Raw genomic sequence first — 11,761 nt, 5'->3', positions numbered from 1 at the left:
CTGAGCTCAACTCCACTGAAACAAAGGGCTGCAGTTTTTTTTTTTTTTTTTTTTTTTTGCGGTATGCGGGCCTCTCACTGTTGTGGCCTCTCCCGTTGCGGAGCACAGGCTCCGGACGCGCAGGCCTAGCGGCCATGGCTCACGGGCTTAGTTGCTCCGCGGCATGTGGGATCTTCCCGGACCAGGGCACGAACCCGTGTCTCCTGCATCGGCAGGCGGATTCTCAACCACTGCGCCACCAGGGAAGCCCAGGGCTGCAGTTTTTAAGTGCTGGATTTGGAGGAGTTATAGGCCGTCTATGTTGCTAATTGACTTTACCCAGAGGAAGAGTAAACTTTCTTGTATCTTCAAGATGGGAGATATCTTTACAATTTGGAGCAAGATACCTGGCAATATTAAGTTCCTACCTACCCTCCCATAGAAAGTGGGAGATAAGGGTGCTGTCTTTCTTGATGATTGCATTTCAAAGGGACAGCTCCTGGTCCCTGAGGAAGACAGTTCTGAGTTGAAAAACTGTCAAGAAGCTTTTAAAAAGATTTACATCTCAAAGGAGCAGGGAGTGAATTTACAATTATAATTTTCTAAGGTAAAAGCTCTAAGAAAAGGGAGGTCAAGGATCTAGAGTCTGGAAGAAGACTGTCTCAGGTTTCTTCATGCTAAAGGAAATGTTAAGGCTGTCTTCATTACCTCTAAATCCCCACTTTGCATTTCTTAAGCTCATCTGGTTACCATTCTCTGAATATGTTACATGCTCTTTTATTTTATTTATTTTATATCTATCCATGTAATTCTAATGTCAGGATTGTACAAAATGCTTTTCTTTGAGTGGTAGAATTCTCTTCAAAAGCTTTCATTGCGGGCTTCCCTGGTGGCGCAGTGGTTGAGAGTCCTGCCCATGCAGAGGACGCGGGTTCGTGCCCCGGTCCGGGAAGATCCCACATGCCGCGGAGCGGCTGAGCCCGTGAGCCATGGCTGCTGAGCCTGTGCTCCGCAGTGCGAGGCCACGACAGTGAGAGGCCCGCTTACCACACACACACACACGCACACACACACAAGCTCTAAAGATATAGTATACAGTCTTCAACATGGCCTAGAAGTGTTCCCTATCTGATCCTGACTCATTTTATGTAACTCTCCTCCAATACTCTGCTCAACAATACTTTGTTGTTGTGGATGGTTGAGTGTGTTCTACTTCTTTTTACCAGATGATCTTTGTACCTACAGTGATCTTTCTTGATTTCATCCTTCACTTTACCTAATTAACTCCACCAAACTTAAGCAGGGTAAATTTGGGTTCTGTCTTATATGTTTTTACAGATCCTCATTCTTTGTCTTCATAGAATATACTTCAGTTTGTAATTATATATACATTATTTAATGTACATTTAAATCATTTTTGTCTCCTATATTGGGTTATAATGGATCAGGGATTGAATATGTTGATAAAAATGATATCCCTATTGCCTAGCCCAGTGCTTGGAACATAGGAGTTCTCAAAAAAAAATAATAATAATAATGAGTAAATAAAAGAGGAGATAAATAAATGAGTTTTCAAGAGTCAACTTGAATATTATTTTCTTGGTTAAATCTTTTCTCCCCCTTTAGAGGCAGTGTTAAGTATTCATCTGTTGATCATTGTTAATAAATACAAAATAGTATTCATTGTATTGATTGTATATAAGCCAGTCTCCTCCTTCACTAGCTTATGAATGCCTTAAGAGTAGGAGCTTTTTGACTTAAATTTGTATGTATCTCAGCTCTTAGAGAAATTCCTGATAAGTAGTTCAAGTAGAAAAAAAAAAGCATTCAATGAATTAATCATTTATTAAGCACTTACAGTGCCCAATATTAGAACAGTGTGATATCTGTTGACCTGGTATTTATAAGTACTGTGGAAATTTGAAGTTATTTTAAATTAGTGTTTAAAATGTATGTTTTAACAGTACATACTGAAAATCTTTGAAAGAATATTCTTACTGATATAAAAATACTCAATTACTGCTTAATGCCTCCTCAGTTATATTAGAAAGAGAAATTTAGAGAATATTTATGACTGAGTGACTACATATATGTAATAAACAAAAATGTCTAGCCAAATAGACAAAGGCTATAATTGAATTTAAATATGTATAATCTTTATTCCTTGTCATAATCATAGATTCAGTGTTGATTATTAACAATTCAGTTATAGATGGTTAGAGAGATAATACAGAGAGACTGTTCATTTGTTCATTGGTATGCTTAATTTCCCAAGAGTGTAAGCTTTATCTCAATGCTAATGATGACCCCAAATCTTCTAACATATGCCTGTGTTTGCTGAGACCATAAAACTCTTTGCGATGGGAAATTGAATTCTATCACTTAAACTATGTTATAAATAGATCAGTTTTAAGATAATCTGTCTGCAAATGAGCTCCTTGTCATTTTTTAAATTAAATATATCTCTCTATCTCTCATAAAATTTTATTCATTAGGGAGATATTTTTATTGGTTCTTCCCCACTGTTTAAAGAAATAAAATTGTATCACCTGTGGTAGATCTGAATGAAAATACAATATCAACTTTAATTTTATCAAAACATTGAGAAGACAAGATTTAACATAAAAATAGTCAATGAACTAAAAAATACTATATTTATTTAAAATCTAGATAAGTTTATAGTAAAGAGAAAAGAAATACCACTACAGAGCATACATTTTAGAAAGATTTCTTAAAATGTTTGAAGTATATCTTGAAGCATGGGAGAAACATCTGAATTGCAAGTAAGTATTTTATATTAGGTTGGACAAACCCCCCCACCCCAAAACTACAAGTTAAAATATACTGTGATATGACGCTGGAAAACTACACCGGGTGCAGCAGGGAGAATCCAGTTACTATGCTGTGAGCAAAACATAGGATTAAGATATAAACAGTGGCACAGCTTTAACTAAATATTGTTTTAAGACACAAACTCAAGAATTATCATCTGTATAGTGAAGATTATTCTGTACTCACTGGTCTTTTCAACCACTGCTACCAAAATTCATAATAGTATCATTCAAGCAAGAGGTTTTTCTTATCTGCTCCTTAATTTTTGCTTTTCTCTTTTCTGTCCATTTTTTGTCCTTTATTTTTAAAATGTGTTTCATTCTTCTTAATTACAAAAGTTAAATAGACATAGTGTAGAAAATTTTGAAAGTCCAGAAATTTGTAACAGAAGTTAAAAATGACATATAGTTATGTATTAAGGTGACCTTCATAGTTGTTTTGGTGTGTTTCCTTATAAACTTTGTTTAAACTAAGCATATTTACATAGTTTCTGAAAAAGAGGAAGATAATGCTGTTCCTGATAATATAGCTTTCCTTTGATAGTTAGCAGAGCTTTAAAATTAATAAACATACACGTGTATGAGCACACATGCATACACACCCAGCCACACATAAATTACATTTCCTCCCATATCCCTCTCAGCTGCAGGTGATGGGACACAAGAATGCCAAGTTTCCATATCTGTTCTTTTCCCCTCAGTAATGAGATGTGTTGTCTCTGAATGTGTGCAGAAAGAAAGAAAATCTTTGGTGGGAAATGGGGCAGTTGCTGCTTAAGAAAGCAGTATTCCTATAGAGCATTTCTGGTTGATTTAGAAACACACTTTTTAGTTAGGGGAAGACAACTGGGTTGAGTAAAACCAAAGCTTACCTCTTTCTTGATTGGCGTTCTAGGTCAGAAGTTGAAGTATACAAAAAGAGACCAGTAAAACTTGCCCCTAGTAGACATTATCCACTGACATTGATGAATTAATGACTGCTAGCCTAAGTTTTCAGTGCTAATGTGTTTCATTGTTTCATATTTCTAATTATTTAGTGTGGTGCAGAGAGATGGTACATTAGAGATTACTGCATTTATATTATCTTAACCTAGTTGTACTGTTCTTTTTCCTTTTTAAAGAAGAACTAGTTTAATGACTTTTTTAATGAGATGCTTTTTCACTTTAGATAATAGAAGGTTTTTTTAAAGCCTCATCAATCATAATTTTGAAAAGACTTCTCAAATGTTGTTTTAGTTAACTAGAAGATCAGAATTCATGAAGATGGTCTCATAATAAGTTTTCAGGTGTCTGGTCTCTACTCATAAGCATCTTTAAAAAATTAATTGCCTTTTTTTCAGCTTAGCATATAACCTTACTGGCCTCCCATAAGATTAGATGTTCAAAATAGGTGAATTTTATAATTATCTCTAAAACATTTTTTATTTCTCTCCAGTATAGAACAGTTTCTGCTTCTTGAGAAGTTAAAGGACAGGTGAAACTCTAGAGTAAAAATTGACAAATTCTATCAACAGCAACTTATTTTTGCTCTGCTTATGAAGTTTATATTAGGTTATAGTTTATATATAGTTTATATTTATATATATATTTATATATAATTAGTTTATATTTAGGTTATATTCTCTCACTTTCATCATTCCATTACACCAAGTACTTAATTTTTGGTCCACTTTCCATAGTATTCGTTTTGGAAACTTAGTGAGCTTATTTAGATGTTTATGAGTTCCTTTAAGGGTGTACTAGAGAGGTTTTGCTCTTTATGTTTTGCTTTCTACATTTCTTTACCTGGCTCTGTGGCTAAGAGTTTGAGCAATATGGGTTCTGTGTCTTTTAGATTCCAATTGGTGTTAGCCAATGGGGGACCTGGCAGGAGACTAGATGAAGGGAAAAATAGTGAAATCAACATACTTATTTTCCTAGCTCCATCACTTCTAGGTCAACTCAAGCTAGTTGTTTCATCCACATTGAAGGATAAAGCTTTTATTAAGTGCATATTCCTTATACGTGTACTGGGTTTAATAGTGTCCACCCCAAATTTATGTCATTCCCAGAACCTCAAATGTGACCTAATTTGGATTTAAGGTCCTTGTAGATGTAATTAAGATGTCATATTGGAGTAGAGTGGGCCTTAAATCCAATATAACTAGTGTGTTTATTAGAAGGGGAGAAGAGACACAGAGTCAGAAAGACATACAGGGAGGATGACCATGTGAAGATGGAGACAGATTGGAGTGATGCATCTACTAGCTAAGAAACACCAGGTGTTGCCAATAACCTCCACAAGCTAGGAAGAGGCAAGGGTGGATCGTCTCTAGAGCCTTCAGAGAGAACTTGGCCCTAATGATAACTTGATTTCAGACTTCTAGCCTTCCTATCTGTGAAAGAATATACATCTGTTTTTTTATAGCACTTAGTTTCTGGTACTTATTGCAACCCTAGAAAACTGATACAACCACTATCTTCATCAGAAGTCAATTTCTTTCTTCTCTTGTCTCTTTGGGCCCAAGAACTGTAACACTATACTTCAAATTAATGTCCTATTCTTTGTGGTTTCCTGATATTGCTACTGTTGTAAATTTACAAGGAAACCCTTCTCAAATTACCTTGTGTACCAAGATTTTAGGTGTACCATCTGCTTCTTAACAAAATCCTAATTATTAAGTAATTAGTCCTGCAAGTTGCCAGAAAAAATAATACATTGAATACATATTTGGAGATTATTTTGGTTCATATTTTCAAGCAATACTTTTCTTGCCTAGAGAGAATGAAGCTTTGCCTAATCCTTACCTCTGGTGGCAGTATGGGATGAACTATAGGTAGAGAACAAGCTTTGAGAGATCACCTGGCAACAAATCATGTGGCAACATTGGTGATTATAAAAATTGTCTAATCACAATTACTTTTTGGGTTAGCCCTAGAGATCATATATCAGTAGAGACAGAAGTTAAAAACTATTAACATGTAATTAAGAATATGTATTGAAAATCAGAATGCCTCAATGGCAGCTTTAAAAGAATCTGTCATTTCTCATAGGAGGACCAAATCCAGAAAATGATTGGAAGGAATACAGACTTGAAATACCAATTATGTACTTAATTCCACCATCTCTCTTACACTAATATATGGGTACTGCTGAAGGAGCAGCAGGAACTTGAGGCATGGAATTGTTACGTGTGTACATTCATGGATGAAACTAAGAACTTCGAAACTCAGTGTTTTCTTGAATGTCTTTTGTCATTGCAGATAACATCTTTCCCCATGAAGGGATAGTCTTATATATTTAAAAACATTTTAATGGATGTACAACATGTGGAAGCAAGCATTTATTCTCAAGACCCAACCCACTACTTCAATATTACCCCTAGACCCATCCTTGACAGAGGTGCATTCACTTAGGATTTGTATTTAATTGGCAGCTTCAGCACTTGGGACTAACATTAATAGTTAATTGGTTGGATAATTGAAGCCTAGTTGCAATGGTGGCCTTTAGTTAATAAGGCCTTTGTGCCAGAAGTTTCTTGTCATACTGTAGAGAAAGATATCTGAAAGCTACAGGAAATGAGTATGTTGGAATGAAACTGTTATAAGGAACCTGCTCAACTACTCCTGGACCACACTTTCTGTCAGTAAGAGAGGTCATATCTTCATTAGAGTTAAAAAAATATTTTGGTTAAAATATATGTATATATTGGCTAGGGAGTACCAATCTCTGGCGGTTCTCCTCTGTAGGTAAGAAATAAAATGGGAAAGATGGTGATAAAAGGTGCTAAAGGAGCTGAATTCCATGATTTTAACAGGAAAAAAGGAATCTCAGAATGACAGAGCTTGATGGCATTGCTTGAATACCACAGTTGAAGTAGAAGCAATTAATAAAATAAGCTACAACAATTACAAGGGAACCAGACTATTTCGAAACATAGAGACTTGTGACTATTTTATTTTAATCCAGGATCCTTAAAATAAACTAAATGGGCAATGGGTATTGTTCAGCTTGACAGATACAGGTGGAAATTCTAGATCTTCTGGTCAGAAATCCTAATATAGCTAATATTGTGGGGATTAAGGTACTCTCTTCTTGTGTCCAGGCTTAAGCCAGTTCACAGATCTAGCAGTACTTACAGAAGGAGACTGAGTCCCTTTATGGAAAAACCCTACAATAGTCATATGATTAGGTCTTTAATCTTCATCTTGACTTTTCCAAAAGGATATGCAATACCAAGTTAACTGTACACTGGAAAAAGAAAACCTCCAGACATTCCTAGAGTTGCTTTTATTGACTTAGATCATGTACTTATCCTCAAAGTCCCCAAATGCCATAAGCCATGAGTTAGTGTAGTCAAGTGATATTTGGAGAGTTGACCTAAGTCAATTTAAAAGGCCTTTAGTGGGATGATGGATGTATCCTGTGGTTATTTACCCAGTCCCAGAAAGTACAGCAGGGAATAAATGTACTTAGTTACTGTAGGATCTTCATACTTGTCATTAAACCTTGTAGTGAGGATGGAAATATTATAAAATTATAATTATGGTGATAAAGGTATGAAAATGTTCTGTATGAATATCCTCCCAGGATGTTAAACTAAGGCTGTTAAACTAACAGTAATACTATATCCCTTGAAAAAATTGCTAAGACTATTGCCATTAACTTGAGAAATGTGGTGATTCTTGCCACATCCACATTGACTAGCCTGTTTGGCCATTTAAAAAGTCCAAGTTATGGAAAATAATGGTAGAAAAATTTTAAAAAACCACACATCCAGTTATTGGTATCAATTATATCTGATTCTGGATGTGGTAACTTCACTGGAGAAAATCAGTAGAGTCCCTGACACATGGTATGTAGATAATGATTTAGAGTATACATTTATTTTTGCAATTCCCACAACAAAAGAAAATTAGAAATAAATTGAATTTATATAGTAAAGCCAAAAATATAGCTTTAGACTCTTTAACCAGAACTGTCATCCTGGTTTCTATCCTGCTCCATCCTACCTTGTTATCCCAGGGAATATCATGCTGATCCGTTTAAGAAATGAGACAGAAATCACAAACATTCAAAATGAACTATGACTCATGAAAAGATAAACTTTACCACAGCATGATATGAAATACAAGCTATCTAAGCTCAATTTAAAAAAAAAAAGAAACCACTTTGTTTTAACACCAAGTAATTCAGATCAAGAGGTTTCATACAAATAATGTAACATAATATCATAACAAGAGTCCATATGGATTCATGTATTTCAAATAGAGTACACAATGCTCCATAAGTTGTTACAGTTTAAAAATTCTGGCCAATCAGTGCCCTAAAGCTAAAGGCATATTTGACAGATATGTTGATTGCAGCCTTTTGAGAGCTCAATCAGGTGATCTATGTCTATAGATATGGAACCCTAAACCAAGGAAATTATGAGGTAATAAATATGTGTTGCTCTAAGTGCCTAGGTTTGTGATAAATTGGTATGCAGCAACAGAAAACTGATAACAGATTTTGGTACCAGAAGTGAGATGCTGTGAAAACAAAGATCTAAACAGGAGTGACTTTGGAGCCAAGCAATAAACTGAGGCTGGAAGAATTTTGAGGAACATTATAGAAAGCCTAAATTCCTTTGGACAGAGTTTTAGTAGAAATTTAGACTTGCAGCTGAGGGCTCAGAAGGAAGTGAGAAACAGGTTATTGGAAACTCAGGGAATGGGGGATCATTGTTATGTAGCAGCAGAAAACTTAGCAAAATTATCTCCTGAAGTTACGTGAAAATCAGAACGTTTAAGTGGAATTTGGTTATAAAACTAAGATTTCCAATAAATTTGTTGAAGGTGAAATGATTCCTTCTTAGTGCTTATAGTAAAAAGGAGAGAGAGTTTGAGGGAAGGCTATTAAACAAAAAGAAAATAGGAGTTACCAGTTTTGAAAATTCTCAGTCTTTCCATATGGAAGAAGATCCTAACATTAAAGGATTCACTATCAGGAAAGAATACTCTAGAGAAAAGGCTGAGATGTTAACTGCATAACATGTTGTTAAAACCTCAGCAAGATAAAAAGTTCAGAGTATTCAGTCACATAAAGGATTCTCACAAGATTAAGGGTATGTCTCACAAATCCTCTCAAAGTATAGGACCTCTAGAAAGCCTAAGGACATTTTTCCTCATTAGAAAAGATGTTACCTTAAAGTCTAAGTGTGGCATTTGTCTAGTGAGGTGAACTCCAGTGAAATCTATGGGAGACCTACAACGTTTCTGAGAAATTTACTTCAGCAATAACTACCAGCTTGGACTGAAGAGGTTAGAAAGTGTACAAAATAAAAAGACTGTTGAAGTCCCAGAATTCTATTGGAAACAATCAGGCTGATAAGATTCCTCCACGAACACATGCTATTTTTCATTAAAAAGGAAGTATGACTCAAAGGACACACCAAGGGCTTCCTTGGTGGTGCAGTGGTTGAGAGACCACCTGCCAATGTAGGGGACACGGGTTCGTGCCCCGGTCCGGGAAGATCCCACATGCCGCGGAGCGGCTGGGCCCGTGAGCCATGGCCGCTGAGCCTGCACGTCCGGAGCCTGTGCTCCACAACGGGAGAGGCCACGACAGTGAGAGGCCCGCATACAGCAAAAAAAAAAAAAAAAAAAAAAAAAAAAAGACACACCAAGAGCCCAAACTGTAGAACTGAAAGGCAGGGTGCATTATTCCCAGGCTTTGAAAACTAATCAAGGAACTATGGGTGGACTTTGCATGGCTGGATGTGGGAAATGCCAGAAATGTACCAGTGATTCTTTTTTACTTTTCTCCATTTTTGAACTAAAAAGACTACAGCTATTATACTATGCCTGTCCCACTATTGTATGTTGGGTGTGCTTGAGCAAGACAACTTTTTCCTTAGTTTCAAAGGTGCATAGGTGGAAAGGAATTGTATCCTCAGAGCTGTACTTAATAGGTTATACCCAAAAGCCTTGTCTGTAAATGGACCAGATACATAACCAGTGAGATTATGCACTTTGAGCAAATGCTGAACTGAGGTTAGACCGTAGGAATTTTGGGAGGGGGCAAATGTATTTTCATGTGGGAGGGTTGTGAATCACTGCAGGCTGGATGGTAGACTATGGCAGATAGCTTCTATAGTAACCCACAAGAACTCCTACCTCTTGATGTTCACATTTTTGTTTTTCTAGTTCTGAGATGTAGGGGGCCATTTACAAAGACTGGGGAGAAGCATGTAATGTTAAGAACTTCTCCAGCTCCAGCTGTCTTCCAAGAAAGAAATGAAGACCTCAGATTATAGTCACATGGAGCTGAATTTTGTAAACCACCTAAAAGAGCCTGTAAGTGGGTTCTCCTCAAAAGCTTCCAGGTGAGAACCCAGGCTGGTCAACATCTTCATTTTGACTTTGTGGGACCCAGAACAGAGAAACTAGCTGACCCACCAGACTTTTGACCTACAGAACAATGAGATGATAAATCTGTGCTTTTTAAGCTGCTACGTTTGTGCTAATTTTTTTATGGCAGCAGTAGAAAACCAAAACAACAGTATATGAATGAGAAGAAAGAGGAGGGAGGGCAGGTATAAAAGACATAAATCCTGTTCATAAAATAAGATGAAATCAATGTATAGTATAGTGATAGATCAATAAATGCTACAAACCTTTTTATCTAGATATGTGGAAATAAATATCAGGAAAATATAATAAAATATTAAAATATTATAAAATAATATAAAGTATTAAAAGTGATTGTCTCAAGAGATCAGAACTACAGTGATAGGAATGTCTAAGACTGCTATTCATTGTAAGACTTTTAGTATTATTTGACTTTCAAATGGATATGTGTAAATCACATTAATAACTTTTTGGAAATATGTTAATAGGGGCTATCTCAGTGTTTCAGATTTTTTTTAATTTTAGAATATTTTTGTATATCTTCAGGTTTTTAAAAATGGATAATTATTACTTTTATAATCAGGAAAAAAGTTTAAATATTTCTAATGCTCATTTTGGTCAGAGGCACATTTTAAAGTGATATAACAATATTTATTTCTCTATGAGTGTGCTATAAATTGCATACATATATTGTCATATCTCTTCTTTGCCAGAATATCTGATATTATCTAGTACCTAACACAGGAAGCATGGTAATTTCTCAATAAGTATTCATTGAATAAATGTTAATGACTAACAATATCATTTGAAGCACTCTCATGTACAATTAAAACTTGTACTGAATTGTATTTTTTGAAGTACTTCTTTAAGTTGTTTTTCATATTTTGTCTACTAATCTTTTACTATTAGCATGGTTAATTTGTTAGTATGAGCCTCTTCATTTAGATGAGGGAAGATAAAACCAGAAAGGTGAAACAACCTTACTGAGATCAAACTAGAGGTAATCAGTTGAAAAATTGAGATACAAACCCAAACAATCTGACTACTATACTAGAGGTCTTTGTGGTATATCATCTGAAATAACCTTTTATTCAGAATTTTTGTCATTACTACATTGCCTTTTACTTTTTTCGAGGAAATATATTATTAAAAATTGGAAATCTGGTCAATTCTTACGTGATGGTGCTAGTATTTCCACATACCCCTTATCATAAATTATATAGTCAACTCAGCAAAATTAATAACCATGGTAATCTCTCCTTATATTCTGCAAATATTTCAATCCTGGATCCATTAATAATGGTGATTTTTTTTATAGCAGGCTGTGAACTGGCAAACCATCAAGAGTACTAAAGTCAGACTACTTTCTTGGCTGTTTTTTATTTCCTTTCCTCATTCTATTTTATGAGATTGGTTTATGTTACTTGATTTCTCATTAAATTTCATATTTGTAGGTTTATTTTATGGTTTCTCTGATGTGCCAAGACGCCCTTGCTGCAAGTGATAGGAAAAAGATGGGTAACTTTGAGAAGACAGTTTATCTGATAAAAAATTGTGTGTATATGCTTTTCTATCAAGAG

Source organism: Kogia breviceps, chromosome 7 (genome assembly GCF_026419965.1).
Source record: "Kogia breviceps isolate mKogBre1 chromosome 7, mKogBre1 haplotype 1, whole genome shotgun sequence".
Lineage (NCBI taxonomy): Eukaryota > Metazoa > Chordata > Mammalia > Artiodactyla > Physeteridae > Kogia > Kogia breviceps.
Note: the sequence above shows the minus strand (reverse complement) of the source record.